Raw genomic sequence first — 21,938 nt, 5'->3', positions numbered from 1 at the left:
CTTCTTTCCCTATACTGTAAATGTCCAAAGTGCCTGTAATATCAACAACCGAAATGTCTCTCCCATTTCTTCTGGACTTGGCTTTCCTGTAGACCTTGGTAACTGACTGCCCTGAACAGCTGGATTCAAACTCTCTCTTGCCTAGGAGGGTGTTTCCTGTTGCACTTTTCCTAACCCCTGTTTTCTCCACTAGGATAATTTGGAGTTTTGCCTCCCTTGAGCCTCTTCCACTGCGGTCTGGGCCTGTGGGAAACAAGTAAGAAAAAAGAATGATTGATGCAGTTTTGTAGATAATTAGAAATAAAGAGTAATAAAGTCCTGCTAAAATCCCAGCATGACATGATGACCCTTAGTTTCTTGAAGGACATACCTTTAATGCATAAGCTGAGACAGGTCCTAACAATGTGGACAAGCTTTGAGTATGGGCCGGCTCTTTATTATCCCAGTGAAATTCACAGATCTTTATCCCAGAAAGGGAGGCCACCACCACCAGGTGACTATTGGAAGGCTAGGGGTAGGAAGTAGGGTTTCCTAGAATTGTATAACTGCAAATGCTACCCTTCCTCTGAGGAATATAATTAATGAATTACTACTACTTCCTGAGAACACATTATTGCATGTACATACATAGCCATATTATAGAATAATTGAGGCCTTTTCCTCCATGTTAGGATATCTGCATGATATGGAAGTCCATTCCTCCCTCCCCTAAAGAATCTGAAATACTATTTCATAGTTAGAAACCACAAAGAGAAAAGTTATAATCACCTCCATCAGAATGTCCTTGATTTTCCCTTGAGGAAAAAACCCAAAGCCATCCTTCTACCAGTACTTCCTGGGAAGAATCATTCACTTATTAATCGGCTACTATCCTGTTTGCCTAAGTAGTTTCCATTGATTCTTTATTTCTTTTTCTTTCATTCTCAAAATCAACTGAAAACATGTGAAAACATAATTTTGACTTCTTAGACATTTGTACCTACAAGTGCTATCTTTACTCTCTCAGGAATAGAAATGATTTAATATTGATTGCTGTAGAATGTACACATGAATATACACACTTATGTTTGACAATATTACTAAGTAAGACTTTTATCCTCTTGTTAGGAACTTTGTATATTGAAAGTTAATTCTCAGATTAGACCCAGAGTATACAGAAGGAAATGACCACAGTATCTAGAGTTTGGTAAGTCCAAAGGAAGATCCAAGCCTTTAGAACAAGAACTTACTACTTGACAAAAACTTCTAGAAAAACTGGAAAGCATTCTGGCAAAAACTAGGAATAGACCAGCATTCACACCATATACCAAGATAAGGCTAAAATGAATACATACTGAGGTTCCCTCCACAACAGCCCCTGGCACTGTGGCTGCAGGCAGCTGGAGGAGTATGTGGAGGCCCAGGCTGGAAGTGCTGGCCCAGGTGGCACCTGGAGGTCCTGTTGAGCCAGGCCACACATCCTGCAGCGTCTGGTGCCTGGGCCTAGGAGGGCAGGGCTCTGCAGCCTCCAAGTTCAGGAAGGCCCCTTGGCTCTGGCATCAGGGGCTGGAGCTGGGGCTTCCTGGTCCCTGGGGCAGTTCAGTTTTCAGTTCCAGGGCTCTGGAGGCCAGATTCCAAAGGTCAAAAAACAGAGTGTCTATCTGATGAATTTGAGGAAAACAGAAAGTTTGAGTGATGAAAACTCACTAGATGAAAACACAAAAAACTTACAGAGGAAACACTGGACTCCTTAGCATATTTTTTTTAAGATCTTAGAGACAAGCCTTACATATCCAAGGATTATGACGTTTCATTTGGGAGTAGTGTTCTAACAGTAAAGTTGGGTAGAGAACTGGGAACCTATGTGATCAACAAACAGACTCCCAACAGGCAGATCTAATTGTCTTCTTCATCCAGTGGTCCCAAATGCTACAACTGGACAGGGAAGAACTGGTTATATACTCACAATGGAGTGTCCCTTCATGAACTACTGGATAGAGAGTTTTCTAAAGCCTTGAAAACTCAGTTAGAAATGTCATCCCTGGTCTGTTTTGGAAAAGACCATTGACAAAATCTCATTTTTAAAGACAATGAATGCTAAAGATGAAAAGTACCTCTCTCCTCCTCACCTGAATTTGTTTTTGTCCTCATGTCCTCCCCCAATTTAGCTTCATTCTACATGATAGTTATGTGAAAATAACATATATTTTTGAAGTAAAAAGAAATGAGTACATACTTTAGACAACAAAGGATTTTTATTTAGGGATAAGGGAGGAGTTTATTGCCAAAGAAGAGATAGAGAACATCATGAGAATAAAATGGATAATTTTGATTACATGAAATTGAAAGTTTTTGCATTTATAAATCCAATGCATCTAAAATTAGAAAGGAATCAGGAAAATGGGAAGCTTTTTTTATAGCAGGTGTCTTTGATAAAGGTCCCATTTCTCAAATGAACCAAATCAAATTTACAAAAATAATAGCCATTCCTTAATTGATAAATGGTCAAAGGATAAGAACAGTAATTTTCTCAGAAGAAGAAATCAAAACAATCTGTAGTCATATGAACAAATGCTCCAAATAATTCATAATTAGAGAAATGAAAATTAAAACAACCCTGAGATCCTACCACATACTTATCAAATTAGCTAACATTACAGAAAAGGAAAATGACAAATGTTGGAGGGGACGTGGAACAGCAGGGACCAATGCCTTGTTGGTGTGACTGTGAACTGATCCAACCATTCTGGAGAACAATTAGGAATTGTGTCTAAAAGGCTATAAAACTGTTCATAGCCTTTGTCCTAGTGATACAATTACTAGGTCTGTTTACCAAATAGGTCAAAGAAAAAGTTTCCTATGTGTAAGAGATAATTTATAGTAACTCTGTGGTGGAAAAAGAATTGGAACCTGAGAGAATGTCCGCCAATGGGGGAATAGCTGAACAAGTTGTCACATATCATTGTGATTAAGTACTGTTGTAGTAAAAGAATGACAAGGGGGGGGTGGTTTCAGAAAAACCTGTGAAGGCTTATCTGAACTGATGCATAGTGAAGTGAGCAGAACCATGAGAACACTGTATGCAGTAACATTAACATTGTAAAGTTGATTGCTGGTATAAGATTTAGCTATTCTGACCAATCTGATAATCTATGACAATTCTAAAGGACTCATGATGAAAAATGTTATCCACAAAAGAGAGAACTAATTAATTCTGAGTGTAGCTAGAAGAATATATTTTTATTTTTGTTGCTTTTTCTTTTTTTTGCAACATGGCTAATATTGGTATATAATTTGCATGACTTCAAATGTATAATGGGAATCATATTGCTTGTCTTCTAAAACATAATTTAAGGGATTGAGGGAGGAAGAAGATTTGGAACTCAGTATTTAAAAATGAATTTTTTAAAAGTCTAAAATGTAATTAGGAAATATTTATGAGACATTTACCACCAAATGAAGGAAATGAATTAGGCAGGGAACCTTGATCTTCCTTTAAAGAAATGTCATCAAACTCAGGAAACCCTTGTTCTAATTATTGCCAGTAAGGAGCCCTAACTGAGGTCTCCCTCTCTCTCCCAAATCATGATGTTATATAAAAGTTTACGCTGAGGCCCAAATGACTACTTGGCACCTGGGATCATAAATGTGACATTACACATCATATTTTGTTCTGGAAGAGGACCATGATATCAGGGTGATATCAAGACTAGTAGTGAATTGGATTTAAGTGAGGGAGGGCTATGCAAAGTCATCAGCCTCTCTCCTACAGAGCTCTCTGGGTCCAAACGCAAGGTATACAGCAGGATGAATGGAGATGGCCCTCTATGGTTGAAGCAATTAGGGTTAAATGACTTGCCCAGGATCACACAGCTAGTAAGTGTCCAAGTTGAGATTTGAACTCAGGTCCTCCCAAATTGAGAACCAGTGCTCTATCCACAGCTCTACCTGGGTTAATGGTGAAGTAATTCTAAAAGGCATTTAGGATTTGATTAGAAATATGAGGGTCAGGAATAAATTGTTTGTGAAGGCTTCCTGCCATTCAGATTTGCATCCTCCAAGGACTTCCCATCTTTTTTGGATGCAGCCAAAAGTAGAAACTAGATGGAAATGATTCTGGTTTTCAGAAGGTCTTCTTGAAAATTACAGTCATAGCAACTGTTAGAAGAATGGGCAAAAGAAACTTCAAAACTTGAACAACTGTAGACTGAGCATTCTCAGGCTCATTTTGGACACCTTGCAAAGTTTCCTTTTACTTAAGCTTTAATTGCTCCAACTCTTGTTTCCTCTTCTTCTCCAAGTTCTGCTTTTTCTTCTCAAAATTTTCCTTTGGCTTCTTTCCCATGTTCTTCTCCCACATTTGTTTTTCTTTCTCCAACTCTAGCTTCTCATACTTTTGTAAGACTTTTACCCTCTCCCTCTCAAACTGTTGCTTGTAAGGTTGCCAACGAACCTCCATGTCCTTCTGCAGGAACATTTCCACAGACTTATATGTATTGTTGGTGTAATGGATACCCGCATTATCTTGTACCATTTTCCCAACCATGGCCATCAGCTTTGAAACCTGGGCATCTCTCTGGGCTCCACTAGCATTATTGTCAAATGCACAGCATCTATATTCACACTTCTCCAACAACTTCCTGAAATATGAGTCTTGAATTGTTTCTAAGTAATCCCTTAAGCTTTCTCCTCCTAGTCTGTCTTTCCCAGTGAATACAAGGATCAAAAACTTCACTGCTTCAGCTCCTAGAATCCTATAAAGCCTTTCAATGGCTTCCTTCTCCTCCTTGGTGAAATGATCCACTTGCAGCCCCAGGAGTACAGCGTGTCATCCTGGAGAGGACAGTGTCATGAAATGAGCTATTTCTTGCAATTTTTCTTCCTTTTTAGTGTCAGTGTCAAAAATGCCTGGAGTATCAACAACAGCAATGTTCCTCCCATTCCATGTGGTCTTGGCTTTCCTGCAGACCTTGGTGACTGATGTTACTGAACACCTGGACTCAAACTCTCTCTTGCCCAGGAGGGTGTTTCCTGTTGCACTTTTCCCAGCCCCTGTTTTCCCCACAAGGACAATTCTGAGTTTTGGCTCCCTTGAGTCTCTTCCGTACTTGTCTGGGTCTGTAGGAAATAAGTAAGAAAGAAGAATGAGTGAGTCAGTTTTATAGATGATTGTAATAAATCTCTTCTCAGAAATCCCAGCATGACATGAACGTCATGCATAGGTCCTTGAGGGCTATGCCCATGGATCACAAGCTGAGACAGGTCCTAAACATCTGGACAAGTTTTGAGTACGGGCAACTCTCTTTCTTCCTAATGAAATTCACAGATTCTTGTTAGCAAAAGGGAAGTCACCACCTCCACCATGGGCCTATTAGGAATGGGAGGAGGTGGGAGATGGGGTTTCTTAGAATTATACTGAAAATGCCACTTTTCTTCTGGGGCATAAAATGAATGAATGATTATTGCTTCCAGGAAAACACATGCATGAAAGAACACATTTATACATAGCCATATTATACCCAGGTATTTCAATTACTGAGGCCTTTTCTTACATTTTAGGATCTTTCAGTGATATGGCAGTTTATTCTTCTGTCCCTGAAAAAATCTAAAGGGATATTTCATAGTTTGAATCCCAAAAGAGAAAAGTTATACTCACCTCCATAAAGTCACAGCCTTTGACTTCCCTTGAAGAAAAAACCCAAAGCCATCCTTCTACCAATACTCTCTGGGAAGACTCATGCCTATGTTAATTGGCTACTGTCCTGTTTGCCTACATAATTTTCATAGCTTCATGATTCCTTTCCTTTCATCCTTAAAACCAACTGAAAACATGTGTCAGGGTCCACAAAAACTTAATACATGCTTTCATTACATCTGGTCTGTGTAGTTTTCTACCTCTTCTTATTAAGTCTCTGTGAATGTGATTTTGACTCCTTAGACATTTGTATCTGCAAGTGGTCTCTTTCCTCATCAGGAATGTCAATGATTCAATATTGATTGCTTTAGAATGTACACAAGGATATACACAATTATGTGTGGCTATGGTAATTAATAAGGTTTTTAATGGTATTGTCAGGATCTTTGTGTATTGAAAGTTGATTCCCAAATTAGATCCACAGTATGCAGAAGGAAATGCCCATACCAATCTAGAATTTGATAAGCCAAAAGATCCAAGCTTTGGGGCAAGAACAGACTCTTTGGCAAAAAAAAAAAAAAAAAAAAGTGCTCAGAAAACAGGAAAGAAACTGGGGATAGACCTTCACCTCACTCCAAATACCAAGATAAGGCTAAAATTGTTACATAATTTAGACATAAGCAAATTAGGGGAGCCTAGAAAAACAACCTCTCATATATGTGGATAAGAGTTTATTAACAAAGAAGGGATATAGAAGATCACAGGGGTAAAATGAATAATTTTGATTACATGAAATTTAAAAAAGTTTTTACAGTAATAAAACCAATGTATCCAAAATTAGAAGGAAATCAGGAAAATGGGAAAACCTTTTTCATAGAATGTTTCTCATAAAGGTCTCATTTCTCTGATATATAGGGAGCCAAGTACATTTACAACAATAAGAGCCATTCTGCAATTGATAAATGGTTAAAGCATAAGAACAGGATTTTTCAGAAAAAGAAATCAAAGCAATTTATGGGCATATGAAAAAAATGCTCCAAATAACTCATAATTAGGGAAATGCAAACTAAAACAACACTGATGTTCTACCACACACTTGTCAGATTAGTTAACATGACAGAAAAGGAAAATGACAAATGCTGGAGGGGATATGGAAAAGCAGAGACATTAATGTATTGTTGGCATAGTTTTCAACTTGTCAAAGTATTCTGGAGAACAATTTCAAAGTCTTTCTAAAAGGCTGTAAAACTGAGCATACCCTTATATCTAGCAATGCAGTTACTAAGTCTATATCCAAAAGAGATCAAAGAAAAAGTACAAGGACCAATATGTATGAGACAGGTTATAGTAGCTCTTTTTGTGGTGGCAAAAAGAAGTTGAGAAGGATGTCCACCATTTGGGGAATGGCTGGACAAGTTGTGGTATATGATTGCAATAGAATATTATTATAGTATAAGAAATGATAGGGGGATGGTTTCAGAAAAACTTGTGAAGACTTATCTCAACTGATGCACAGTGTAAAGAATTAATTGTTATTTGAGGTTTTTATTTTATTTTATTTTTTTTATTTTACATATAAGGTATTTTATTTTTTCCATTACATGTAAAGATAGTTCTCAACTTTTGTTTATACAAGCTTTATAATTTCAGATTTTTCTCCCTCCCTCCCCTCCCTCCCCCCTCCCCTAGACAGCAGGTAATCTGATATAGGTTATATCTATATATCTATATACATATAGATATAGATATCTATACACACACATATATATACACATAATAACATTAATCCTATTTCTGCATTAGTCCTGTTATAAGAGAAAAAATCAAAGCAATGATGCAAAACCTCAAAATAGAAAAAAAACCAACAGCATCAAAAACAAAAGAAATAGTATGGTTCAATCAGCATCTATACTCCACAGTTCTTTTTTTTTTCCTTGGATTTGGAGATCCTCTTCTCTCATGAGTTCCCTGGAACTCTTCTGTACCATTGCATTGGTGAGAAGAATATAGTCCATCACAGTAGGTCAACAATCAATGTTGATGATACTGTGTACAATGTTCTTCTGGTTCTGCTCATCTCACTCATCATCAGCTCATGTAAGACCCTCCAGGTTTCTCTGAAGTCCTCCTGCTCATCATTTCTTATAGCACCATAGTGTTCCATTGTATTCATATACCACAACTTGTCCAGCCATTCCCCAATTGATGGGAACCCCCTCAACTTCCAATTCCATGCTACCACATAAAGAGCAGCTATAAATATTTTTGTACATGTGGGTCCCTTTCCCCTTTCCATGATTTCTTTGGGAAAAAGACCTAAAAGTGGTATTGCTGGGTCAAAGGGTATGCACAGCTTTATCGCCCTTTGGGCATAATTCCAAATTGCTCTCCAGAATGGTTGGATCAGTTCATAGCTCCACCAACAATGAATTAGTGTTCCAATTTTCCCACAGCTTCTCCAACATTCATTGTTTTCCTTTTTTGTCATTTTAGCCACTCTGATAGGTGTTAGGTGGTACCTCAGAGTTGTTTTAATTTGCATCTCTATTTGAGGTTTTTATGACCCCATCTTTTGGCTAGAATTTTAAAAAAACCTCGGATTGCTCACTGGCCTGGGGCTCCACAAACCTCAAGGTGCTTCACCCACTGGTTGTAGCCTTCACCATGGTGCTAGCACCTTACATCATCACCACTCGCCAATGCCTACATGGGCCTGGCAAAATTATAATGATTGGAAGCCCAGTGAGGGCAGTCATGTGACTGTCAGAGCAGCCAGCCAATTGACTGGGGACTGTGTGTGGTCAGCCTGGGGTCTGCTGGGAAGAAGGGAGGTTTTTTACCATTCTAGCTTGAAGCTGGAAGGCAACAGGATGCTGCTGTGTGCTCTCAGCTGATTCCTGGGTGGTGGTATTGTTCAGGTTGTATAATTTCCCTTTCCCCATTTTATTTCCTTTTCCTTAATCCTACTGATCCTGTTTGTGTGGGGTTTTTTTAAAGTTCATTCTTGTTAAATAAATCCTGCTCTATTTTGCGGGAGGCTGTTGGTCTCCTTCCTTGCCCCAATATTGTGGCGAGCCGCCTAACATTCCCCAATTAAAAATTGTTCCCTACAATAGTGAGGTGATCATAAACATGAGAACCCTGTACACAGTAATGGCATTATTGTAAAGATAATCAATTAGGAAAGACTGAGCTACTCTCTGTAAGTGAACTCTCCTTTTTTTCTTAGCTTGCAAGCTGTGCTGTCACTTTAAGGAACTTTCATGGACAACAGTTTTGTGATAAAATCAAAGAATAGTAATGTTTCTGCAAAACAATAGGCTTAATTGTTAATGGATTGAGGTATGTCAGTTTTAACAGATGAAACTTTGGATGCCAAAAAGGAGTAGGAAAGAACTTTCTTTTATTTATTTATTTATTTTTGTTTGTTTTTTTGCAGGGCAATGAAGGTTAAGTGACTTGTCCAGGGTCACACAGCCAGTAAGTGTCAAGTGTCTGAGGCTGGATTTGAACTTAAGTCCTCCTGAATCGAGGGCTGGTATTTTATTCACTTTTTCACCTAGCTGCCCCAGGACTTTCTTTTATTAAGAAACTTCTAGAATATATATGTATAGAAATTGCTTTCATATGGGATTTGAGGAGTTTTGGGTAGAAAGCTAACAGTGGCATAAATATAAAATACTCAAAACTCTGACTTGATGCTTCTCACCCCAAATAGCTATCTTTTACTCAGTGGCTGAAATTTTTGAAAAACTTGGTTCCAATCAGTGCCTCCAATTCCTTTTTTCCTACTTCAATCTCGTTATATGTGTGTGTGTGTGTGTGTGTGTGTGTGTATACATATATATATGTATATATAATATATATATGTATATGTGTGTATGTATATACACACATTTTTTAAAATCTAGAACTCAAGCACCCATCAAAAAAGGAGCATAATATATACATCAGAACACAAAAATGTCTTACATATGAAATTGTGTCCATTTTATCCTGCTATTTTTAGAAGTATAGACATTTCACTTTACATAAATTGGCATTGACTTTATTTAAAGAATTCTGAAAAAATCTGTATTCCAATTTAAAAATCACACAGGATTTTATAATATACAAGTATCAGGAGAGGCTGATAGTGTAGATATTGAAACAACAAAGAAGTTCCCAGAATTGCTACAAAAAATAATAGATGAAAATCCCTACTTGTGGGACTGGCCTTTTTTATCAAAAAATGCCATCTCAAACCTAGATCTTTGTGGAAGGAAAAACCGATGCTGGGGCATAAAACTTTGGAAAATCTATTTACTCTTCTGTTTGGAGGGAATGCATCTGGGATTGCAAATTTAAAACTGTTCTTGTGCACTTGTCAGAACATCCTAGAGCACTGAAAGAAATCAGTAAGGCATTTTTTCCCTAACCCTAATGCATGGATAACCCTTAGGATCTTTGGACAGGCATGGTTTATATGCTCTTCATTCCCACAGTTGAGAAATTCTGTAATGACAATGACATTCCTTTCAAGTTTCTCCTTCTTTTGGATAAATCCTCAAGTCACTCTCCCCATCTGGATGAGTTTAACAAAAATGTAAAGTGGTCTACCTACCCCCAACACTACTTCATTATTCTGACCTTTAGATCAGGGAGTAGTTGGGAATTTCAATGCACATTATTTGGGAATTTCATCTGCCCAGGCAATTGTAGCTTTTGATGCAGATAAGAACTTGAAGTTGAGAGACTTCTAGAAGCAGTATAATATTTATCATGCAATCTGAAACGTTGCTAAGGCAAGGGAAAATGTAAAAGAAACACTTTAAGGAACTGATGCTGAACAAGATGAGCAGAACCAGGAGAACACTATACACAGTAACAGCAACATTGTGTGATTATCAACTGTGATAGACTTGGCTCTTCTCAGCAGTGCAATGATCCAAAACAATCTCAAAGAACTCATGATAGAAAATGTTCTCCACATCCAGAAAGAAGAACTGTGGTTTCTGAATGCAGATTGAACTAAGACTTACTCTTTCTACTTTTTGCCTGTTTTTCCCCCTCTTTTTTGAGGTTTTTCCCTTGTGCTCTGTTTCTTCTTTTACAATATGACTAATGTAGAAATATGTGTAATGTTATTATACATATATAACCTATATCAGACTGCTTTCCTTCTTGGGAGAGAGGGGAGGGAATGGAGGGTGGGAGGAGAATTTAAAACTAAAAATCCTCTGAAAATAAATGTTGAGGGGCATTTAGGTAGCACAGTGGATAAAGCACTGTATTCAGGAGGACCTGAGTTCAAATTCGGCCTCAGGCACTTGTCACTAACTGTGTGACCCTGGGCAAGTCATTGAATGCTCACTGCCCTGCCCCTCCCCCAAATAAAAAAAATAAATGTTGAAAACTATCTTTACATGTAGCTGGAAAACAATAAAATACTTTTATGAATTAAAATTATCAAAAAATGTAAAAGAAGCATATATGAAGAGAGTTTGGAGAAAAGTGTACCTACAGTTCATTCTGATTTTCCAGGGTTTGACAAAGATGAAAAGTTCAAGGAAGAGAGCAAAAGGATTATAAAATTAGCAGAATTGGAGCTAGGAGTGAATGAGAATAATTAGGAGTGGATTGAATCTTGTGGAGAAGAATTGTCCAAAGAACATCTGATAGAGCTGGTAGTTGTAAAGATTTCAGAAGAAGAAAGGGAAGCTTTGGAACCCAAGGTGGAACCAAAAGCATCACAATGAAACACTTGGCAGAAACATTTTATCACCTAACATGGATCCAAATACTTCAAGATTTTTTTAAAGTTCAAAGACCAGTTGAGGATAATATTACTTCCTATCATCTGATATACAAGAAAAAAAAAAAAGACCTTTTCCAAACATCTCTCCAGAGCTTCATAAAAAAAAAAAAAAAACGTTGTACAGACAACCACCAGTAATAAAGGCTAGGTGCAGTGAGTACAGAAAGGATAGCATGCTACACACCTGTGATAATTTTACTGTACATTATTGTGGATACTTTATCATTAACTTTACCTTTCATAATTCTGTTGATTATTATCATGTAGTATGTAATATATATGCATTTCTGAACACTTTATGACTCCTGTCAAGGTAATACTTTGTTTATAAGCCAAGTGGAAGTGAGTAGATAGGGGCAGATTTGCATTATGCAAAAATTGTTTTACAAAGAGGTCTGCAGAATGGTTCACTTACAGAAAGGAAGTACTGGCTGTATATAATAACTTCTACATATTACTTTCAAAACTGTCTTGCTTATCTGTACTCCCTTCTGAACATTTTTTTTCTCCGAACAACCTGTTCTCCCATTAAAAAAGAAAGAAATTTGTGACAAATATAGTCAAATGATATAAATGTCCTAAGTGGTTGAGGCCAACAATCTATGTATATTTTTGTTTATTTGTTTATTTTTAATGTTCTTTAAAAAATTTTGAGTTCCAAATACTCTCTCCCTCCATTTCCTACCCTACCCATTGAGAAGGAAAGCAATATGATATTAATTATACAACAATGTACACATCTTTCTGCACCTTATGTTTATCACATCTCTGTTAGGGGAGGTGTTTCATTATGTTTAACTATAATGTTTCCTTATAAGTCCTCTGAACACTTGTTTGATGATTATTTTAACATTTTTTTTCTTTCAGATTGCTTTTTCTACAGTGTTGTATTTTTTTCAATCTTTTGTTTTGTTTTGTTTTTTTGTTTTTGGTGAGGCAATTGGGGTTAAGTGACTTGCCCAGGGTCACACAGCTAGTAAATGTCAAGTGTCTGAGGCCGGATTTGAACTCCCGTCCTCTTGAATCCAGGGCTGGTGCTTTATCCACTATGCCACCTAGCTACCCCTCTTTTTTTTTTCAATCTTAATAGTATTTTATTTTTTCCAGTTACATGTGAAGATAGTTTTCAATATTTATTTTTATAAGATTTTGAATTCCAAATGTCTCTGTCTCTGTCTCTGTCTCTCTTCTCCCCCTTCCCTAAGATGACAAGCAATCCAATGTAGGTTACATATTTACAAACACATTAATGCAATGTTATTTTTCTAAAAGAAATTCTGCTGTTTCTGCTCACTTCAATTGTCATGCATCAGTTTTTTGTATTCTCTGACATCATCTTTTGTCATTTATTATGGCACAATTAAGATTCAATTTCATGCACAATACTATATTTGTCCCAGCCATCCCCCAATTTGAGTACTCCTCTTTAGATGCTAGCTCATTTGTTATCCCCCCACTCCCCTTTTATTCTGCTTTGTTTGTAGCTATTCTCTCCTCAGGATTATCCTTCCTCTTAATATGCCATCCCCTTGCCTTGTTTCCCTGTTGAGTTTAATACATTTCTCCTTTCTACATTACTGTATTCTCTATTTTTTTCACTCTCTCAGTACCTCTTGAGGACATTAAGGTTCTGAGGAAACATTTATTCTACACCCCCTCACCCCCAATAGACTATTACCAATACCATGTGGCTACTTAACTTGTTCAAATAAAGTTATCTTTTTTAGGTTTCTCTTGACTTCTATTTTTTTCACTTCAATATTTATATGCAGTTCTGGTCTTTTCACTGGAAATGCTTGAAAGTTCTGTAGGCCATTAAAAATATACATCTGCCCAGTATGATCATACTCTACTTTGTAGAGCAAATTCTTTTCCCTTTAAGAATATTGAATTCCCAGATCTCCTCAAGTTTAGGCTAACAGCTGTCAGATCTTGACTCTGGTTCCTTCATAATTGAACTTCTCTTTTGGGGGGAATGCTTGCAGTATTTTATCTTTGATATGGGAGGCCTGGATTTTAACTATGCCATTCCTAGGATTTTTCCTTTTAGGGTTTCTTTGAGGAGGTAGTCAATGGAGTCTTTCTGTCTATGCCTCTGGTTCTAGTAGATCTGGTACTTTTCATTCAAAATTTGAAATATAATGTCTAGATTCTTTTTTTGTCATGGTTTTCAGGTAATGATTCTTAAATTATCTCTCCCTGATTTTTTCCAGGTCAATTTTTTTTTTTATCACACACCTCACATTTTCTTCTATTTTTCAAACTTTTGACATTAATAAGGAAAATCTGCTAGGTGGCACAGTGGATAGAGTGCTGGGCCTGGAGTCAGAAAGATCTGAGTTTAAATCCAGACTTACACTTTTACTAGCTGTGTGACCCTCACTAAGTCATCTAATCTTTGTTTGACTGTTTTCTCCTCTACAAAATGAACTAGAGGACATGGCAAACTCCATCAGTATCTTTCCCAAGAAAACTCCAAATGGAATCATGAAAATATGGACACAATGGAAATGACTGAACAACAAGAACAAAAAGGAAGCTAGATTATGCCAAAATGAACCACAGACAACAAGCAAATATCAGTAAAAGAAAAAAATAAGTCTCCTGATGTCTTAGCATCTAGATTCATAAAGCAAAAATGTTATGATCTACAAGAAGACATTAGACAGTTACACATATATAACAGGATAATTCAGTATCCCTCTATAAGATTTGGATAAACCTAATAGTAAGATAAACAAAATGTAAAATGTAGAATTGAATAATTTTTAGTGAGACTAGAATTGAAGGACTTATGGCATCTTCTAAATGGAAAAGCAAAAGAACAATACATTTTTGTACTCCATAGATCTTTCATAAAGTATTACACAGAGATTTTGGAAGCAAATGTCAAAAAAGCATAAATAGTTAATACATCATTTAGAAATTATGATGCAATAAATATAAAAAATGATTCTGGGACCAGAATTAGAAGAAACAGATCCAAATGGACACTTAACAATGACATCTGAAATAAAAGGTGGATCAAAGAACATAGCATAGAAATAATTAATGATTATGTGAAAGAAAATGATAATGATTAAACACATGGGATATTTTCTAGAATGTAACAAAAGCATTCCTTTGGGTGGAAAATCATATCCTTACAATTTTACTTGAACAAAAGAGAAAAAGAGAAAAATATTTAAAACTGAATATGCATTTTTTGAAATTAGGAAATCAACAAACAAAGCTAAAATAAGTACAAGAGATCTTAGATTCAATAGAATATAGATAAATTGGCAATACATGATAAAATTAAAAGCCAGCTCTTTGAAAAGATTAAGGAAATCGAAAAAAACCCTAAGTGAACCTGATAAAAGAGTAGAAATTCAAATCAATCAAATAGCCAATGAGCAAGTTGAAATCACAGTAAAACCAGAAGAAATAAAAAGAAAAATCAGAATATATTATATACTGTCATATGTTAACAAAACAGAACAAAAAAGACATAGAGGAATACTTTCAGACATATAAAATACTCAGAGAAGTAGGTCAGAAAAACAGAGATTCTAAATAAATCAAAGAAGAGGAATTCTATTTATTTCTTTTTTTAATATATTTTTTTATTTTACATGTTACATGTAAAGATTACCAATTACATGTAAAGATAGTTTTAAACATCCATTTTGGTTTTTTGCAGAGCAATGAGGGTTAAGTGACTTGCCCAGGGTCACACAGCTAGTAAGTGTCAAGTGTCTGAGGCCAGATTTGAACTCAGGTACTCCTGAATCCAGGGCCAGTGCTTTATCCACTGCACCATCTAGCTGCCCCTATTTCCTTCTTTTTTTTTTTTTTTTTTTTTTTTTAGTGAGGCAATTGGGGTTAACTGACTTGCCCAGGGTCACACAGCTAGTAAGTGTTAAGTGTCTGAGGCCTGATTTGAACTCAGGTACTCCTGACTCCAGGGCCAGTGCTCTATCCACTACACCACCTAGCTGCCCCCCCACCCTATTTCTTTCTTTCTTTCTTTCTTTCTTTCTTTCTTTCTTTCTTTCTTTCTTTCTTTCTTTCTTTCTTTCTTTCTTTCTTTCTTTCTTTCTTTATTTATTTTTTTTTTTTTTTGCAGGGCAATGAGGGTTAAGTGACTTGCCCAGGGTCGCACAGCTAGTTAAGTGTCAAGTGTCTGAGGCTGGATTCGAACTCAGGTCCTCCTGAATCCAAGGCCAGTGCTTTATCCACTGAGCCACCTAGCTGCCCCCTCCCTATTTATTTCTAATAAAGATAAGGCAAGGTATGCAGTCTCCTAAATTTTTCTGCTTTTTTTGAATAGTTGTACTCAAACTCTCTCCAGCTCAGGAGAGTGTTTCCTCTTGCATTTTTCCCACCCTTGTTTTCCCCAAGAGTACAATTCTGAGTTCTGACTTGTAAATTTTCTTCTACTGTTGTCTGGGTCTATAGCAAACCATCAAGAAAGAAGAATTGAATGACCAGGTTTTATAATAAAGCCCTGGGAGAAAAAAGCCTTGTAAAAAGCATTTGAGCAAATTCAGTTCAACAAAAATTGGGTAAGAAGCAGGCTTATAGAGAATACCAAGACAAAGAGGAAAGCCTCTGTCCTCAGGGAGAATTCTACCAGATGCAAGCACAGGATAAACTATTTAAGACCAGAAAACTGTCACAACCTAGGAGTTTTGGTGGACTCCCCACCTTGGTCCTCAATGAAGGATCAAGGTGATAGGGCAGCTGAAAACCCTCATGGAATCTTAGGCTACTTAAATACAATCCTTGTAGCTTAAGTTTCTTACCTAAGATGTCAGTTGTGTGCCACACAACATCTTTAGTGATATGAGGTACTGAGTAAGACCTGGTCCTTTAAATTGTCTATAAACCTAAGAGCAGCACTATGGGATAATAGATAGAAGGCTGGCTTTGGTGTCAGAGAATCCTGGGTTCATGAAATGTGTGATGATGGGCAAAGGCCATTAACCTCTTAGTGTACTTTCAACAAATCCCTAAATTATAGGTGTCTTTACTCTGGGATCCATAAACATAAGTTTGTTTTGAAAATGTTTTTGAAAATTACATTTGAATGTAATGGATTACTTTGGCAATTCTGTATTTTATTTCATATACTTAAAAACATGATTCTGCAAAGGGATCCACAGACTTTACCATATTGCCAAAGGTCCAGTAAACAACAACAACAACAAAAAAGAATTCCTGCCCCTAACCATAAAGGAGTTACAAAGGTGTTACTGCCCTCTAGAAGTTTCCATCATGGGGATTTCCCATGAAATTGTGATAATATTTGTGTTACAGACCAAAATAAAGCTTAATATGAGGTGAACTGTCCAAAAAAGCTAATGCTATCTTAAGCTGCATCAGCAACAGTGGAGTGGGGTTACCATGGGAAATGACAGTCCATCTGAACCTCAAACTAGTCAGATTCCCTGTGCAGTATCATTTTCTACTTTAGGCCTCATGTTTTCCGAAGTTTGGGCTTTGGAAGTTTGCATTAAATAAATCCTCCCCTCTCATTTGACGAATGAGGAAATTAAGTCCCATTATGGTTAAATCACTTGTCCAAAGTCACAAAGGCCAAAAGAGTCCGGATTTGACTCTAGATGTTCTGGCTTCACCTCTCATCTTGTTCTGCTCCAGGATGAACCTAGAGTTCATGCTGAGGAGGACAGTGAGGAAGGTACAAGGTGTGGACATGATGGCCCAGAAGGGAGAGTTCAAGGAATAGGGGATGTTAGCTGGAGGAGAGAAGACTTAGGGAGGGCATGGTCACTGTCCTCAGGTATCAGGAGGGATGTCATACAGAAAAGGCCTCAGTCCTCCTGCTTGGCCCCAGAGAGCAAAGTTGGCACCAAGAGGTGTCAGTTAGAAGGGGAAAGATTTCAGCTGAATTAAAAAGAAAGAATGCCCTAACAATCTGAGCAGCTCCCACCATGGAATGGTCTGGGAGAGAGTGAGGTCACCATCACTGGAGATGACCAGAGTTGGTAGAGATGTTATAAAGGGGATTCATTCTTTGTGGAGGATGCTCGGCTTATACAAGTGCTTCCAATGAGTCCAAGAAGGCTTCAACTGAAAATGTGACTAATATATGTTATAACATTAGAAATTACTGCTTTTCTGTTAGGCGGAAGCCTAACTACACATTTTAGTGACAGAAAAGTCTAATTGGGAAGTAGTACTGTTTTAAAATGTGCAAAGTGCTTTCCAAACATTATTTCCTTGGATCCTTACAGCAATTCTAGAAGGTAGTTCTGATTATCTGAATTTTACAGATGAAGGAAATGAGGCACACAGAGGTTAAGAAGTTTGCGCAGGGTCACACATCTAGGAAAGATGTGAAGCTGAATTTGAACTTATGTCTCTACTTCCAGGTGCAGACCTTTACTCAATATGATATGTAACTGCATCTACGAAAAATTTGTTTGGTTCCCTGAGCCCTATGCACTGGACAGAGAAATATCCCAACAAAATTATTCCTGTTGCTTCCACGGAGTTACCCCTATATATGGAGAAGGGCAAGCTATCTTAGGATCCCCAAGGAACCTTCCCTTCTTCATTGTGTTTTCTTCATAGACTCCCCCCACCTTAGAACAGAATGCTACACCAGTCCAAAAGCCCACTTTAGTCTAAAAATTTTATACTACCATGGAGGATCCTGGTCACCTCTGCAGTAACATCCCTCATTATATATTAATTGACTTTCCAGTTGATATCACCAACTCTGTTGTGAACCTGGTGATTATTGACCACGTTCTGAAACTTTGATTACACCTGGCTGAAGTGATTTAAAGTAGTTTCTGAAATTGTTGCACTAAGGCCCTGATGCTGAACCTCACCAGAGTGTTTTAAATAATGGGATCAGGTCTATTAAGACCTTGTCAAAGTATTTCAGCATCCCTTTCTCAATACTATATATTAGATGCAAACCATTTAACATGAAGTCCACCCATAATTCACCCATAGTCAGTGAAATAGATTAGGTACACAAGACACAGTACTTAATGCCCACAGGAACCTCATGTTTGATAAAACTAAAGACCCCAGCTTGTAGGAGAAACCACTCTTTGGCAAAAGCTGCTGGGAAAACTAGAAAATATTGTGGCAGAAACTAGGGATAGAACATCTTTCACTGTATACCAAGATAAGATCAAAATGACTACATATTTTAGACATAAAGAATTATACATGGGGACAGCTAGGTGGTACAGTGGATAAAGCACTGGCCCTGGATTCAGGAGGACCTGAGTTCAAATCCAACCTCAGACACTTGACACTTACTAGCTGGGTGACCCTGGTCAAGTTACTTAACCCCCATTGCCCTGCAAAAAAAAAAAAAAAAAAAAAAAAGAATGATACACAAGCAAATTAGAAGAGAAGTGGAAGGAATAGTTTGCCTGTCATGTCAATGGAAAAGAAGAATTTATGAGTAAAGAAGAGATAAAGAGCATTAGGAAATGTAAATTGGATAGTTTTGAATATATTAAATTAAAAAGGGTTTGCACAAACAAAACCCATGCAAGCAAGATTAGAAGGAAAGCATAAAGCCGGGAAACAATTTTTAAAGCAAGTGGCTCTAATAAAGGTCTCATTTCTCAAATATATAGAGAACTGAGTCAAATTGATAAGAATCCAAGTCATTTCCCAATTGATCAATACTCAAAGGATATGAGCAGGCAGTTTTCAGGGGAAGAAATCAAAGCTATCTATAGTTATATGAAGTAATGTTCTAAATCACTGTTGATTAGAGAAATGTAAATTAAAACAACTCAGAAATACCATCACACATCCACCAAATTGGCTAGTATAACAGAAAAGGAAAGGATAAATATTGGAGAGGATGTGGGAAAAGTGGAACATTAATGCACTTTTTTGGTGGAGTTGTGAAGTGATTCAACTATTCTGGAGAACAATTTGGAACTATGTCCAAAGGGCAATCAAACTGTGCCTACCTTTTCTTCTAGCAATACTACCACAAGGTTTATATCCCAAAAGGATTAGGAAAAAGGGAAAAATGGAAAAAGGACATACCTGCACAAAAATATTTATAGCAGCTCTTTTTGTGGTGTCAAAGAATTTGAAATTAAGGGGATGCTTTTCAATTAGGCATTGGTCAAACAAGTTGTGGTATATGAATATCATGGAATACTATTAAACGATAATAAAGGGTGAGCAGAAAGATTTAAAAAAGACCTGGAGAGACTAAAGTGAACTGATACAAAGTGAAGTGAGCAGAACCAGGAAGACATTGTATCCCAACATTGTTTAATGATCAAGTATGAACGATTTAGCTCTTCTCAGCAATCTAATGACCCAAGACAATTCCAAAAGACTCGTGATGAAAAATGCTCTCCACATCCAGAGAAAGAACTGATGGAGTCTGAATCAAGACAAAGACATACTATTTTCACTTTTTGTTTTTCATGCCTTTTAAATTTTGGATACTTTCTTCTTTCACAACATGACCAATATGGAACTATGTCTTACATGATTGCACATATCTTACCTATATCAAATGGTTTACTGTCTCACGGAGGGGGAGTGGAGGGTGGGATGGAGACAATTTGAAATCCAAAACTAAAAATATATGAATGTTAAAGAGATGTAACATGTGTCAAAAAGAAAAAAAGGGGGGTATGGGCCTTAAATTTAGTAACCTAATAACTATAGCTTCTACTATATTCATCCAGAATTAGATCTCCCTTTGATGAGGCCTTCCTCACAGCCATCACTTGCAGCACCAAAGGTGGGCAGATATGTTACTGTTCTTTCTAGTGTTTCATGTGTGTTGTGAGACTCAAAGTAGATAATGGAATTAAAAGATTATGCACACCTCAAAGTAATATATTAATGCCAAATATTGTAATTATATTCATTAACCAGCCTCTTTGTGATGGGGCCTCCAGTCTGCTGATGTCTTCATACTCTCAGCCTACTAGATGCAGCTGGTGGGTCAGTGCACAGAATGCTGGGTCTGGAGTCAGGAGGACTCTTCTTCATTTATTCAAATCCAGCCTTAGACACTTATTAGCTGTGTGACCCAGAAAAAGTCTCTTAGCTTCTATCTGCCTCAGTTTGCTGAATTGTACAATGAGCATAATAATAACACCTACCTCCCAGGGCTGTTGTGAGGATCAAGGGAGATAATATTTGTAAAAATGTGCTTAGGATAGTGCCTGGCACCTAGTAGATGCTAAATAAAGGAGTATTCTCTGTCCTTCTACTGTACTCTTGCTGAGCTCAAGCAATGGTTTATAGAGCAATACCGGGGATTACAGATAAATGTTGCACAAGTAGCTGGTCAGGGGGTATATATGCACACATACTTTTCCTTTTGATCTGCACTTTCTGAATTCTGGGCCAGTAGAGCCAAACTTCAATAGAGAGGAAGTGGGGGGGCTTAGCATCCATAGCTCAGGATGCTGCTGGCTGTGTTGAAAAAAAGTACCTGAATGTCTTGAGGCAGGAGCTAGAGGGTCTCTCCTCTCAGTCTCTTCATGCTTCAGAGAACAGGGATCTGCTTCTACCAGAACCTTCATCACAGCCTGGGCTTTTCTTTCTCCTTCCATATGACTTGACTGTTGGTTCTTCTGGTTGATATCTCTTCCAACAGCCCCAATCCAAGGCTCTCTGGCTCCTCAGGACCCTTTTTATCTGGGTGCCTCCCCCATCCCTAGAGATTCTGAATGTCCCCACAAGTTAATAAGCTTGAACCAAGTACTTACTGTGTGCTGGCACTGGGCTAAGGACTGTGGATGCAGATCATTCCTCAAGGAGCTCACATTCTAATGCAAAAGTCATGTAAAGGACCATGTATCTACAAGGTATATACAGGGTAAATATGGGGTAATCTCAGAGGGAAGGCACCACTGGAGGGGGCGGGGAGGCAGATCCATTGGAAGAGGATTTTTGTAGAAGGTAGGACTTGACCTGAGTTTTGAAGGAAGCCAGGGAATTCAGGTGGCTGAGTTGAGCAGAGAGAGGCCATGGAGGAGAGGCAATGCCCCTGGAGTTGTATCCAAAGGCTTTTAGTTACTCCCCAGAGCATCAATTGTTTCTTCCTTTTGTAATGAGTTTTTACTGATGTCTTTTGTTCTTATCATCCCCATAGTTTCCCCAGTATCCTTCCTGCCCCCATCTATGGGAACCATCTCATAGAACAAACAGTATTGTATTTTAAGTACCAAAAAAAAAAAAAAAAAAAGGGAAATTTTGCACCAACTGACCAATACATTAGGAAATATGTGCAATGTAGAACCCATGTGGGCTTCCTACCTCTGCAAATGGGTGGACTGGGAGTATCTAGCATCCACTTTTTTTTTTTTAAGTGAGGCAATTGGGGTTAAGTGACTTGCCCAGGGTCACACAGCTAGTAAGTGTCAAGTGTCTGAGGCCAGATTTGAACTCAGGTCCTCCTGACTCCAGGGCCGGTGCTCTATCCACTGCACCACCTAGCTGCCCCGCATCCACTTTTTTTCAAAGTTAATCTGCTCTGGCCTCTCCCACACGCTTTCAGATTCATCT

At 37.6% G+C, this 21,938-nt stretch overlaps 2 pseudogenes; one reads left to right on the top strand and one right to left on the bottom strand.

Annotated features, from left to right (window-relative positions):
• The first annotated feature begins 1,389 nt into the window (after positions 1-1,389).
• LOC122728741 lies at positions 1,390-2,047 on the top strand (annotated as a pseudogene).
• Positions 2,048-4,042: 1,995 nt separating this feature from the next.
• On the bottom strand, positions 4,043-20,953 carry LOC122728740 (annotated as a pseudogene).
• Positions 20,954-21,938: the final 985 nt, after the last annotated feature.

This window comes from Dromiciops gliroides, chromosome 5, assembly GCF_019393635.1.
Source record: "Dromiciops gliroides isolate mDroGli1 chromosome 5, mDroGli1.pri, whole genome shotgun sequence".
Lineage (NCBI taxonomy): Eukaryota > Metazoa > Chordata > Mammalia > Microbiotheria > Microbiotheriidae > Dromiciops > Dromiciops gliroides.
This window is presented reverse-complemented; position numbering and strand designations above follow the sequence as displayed.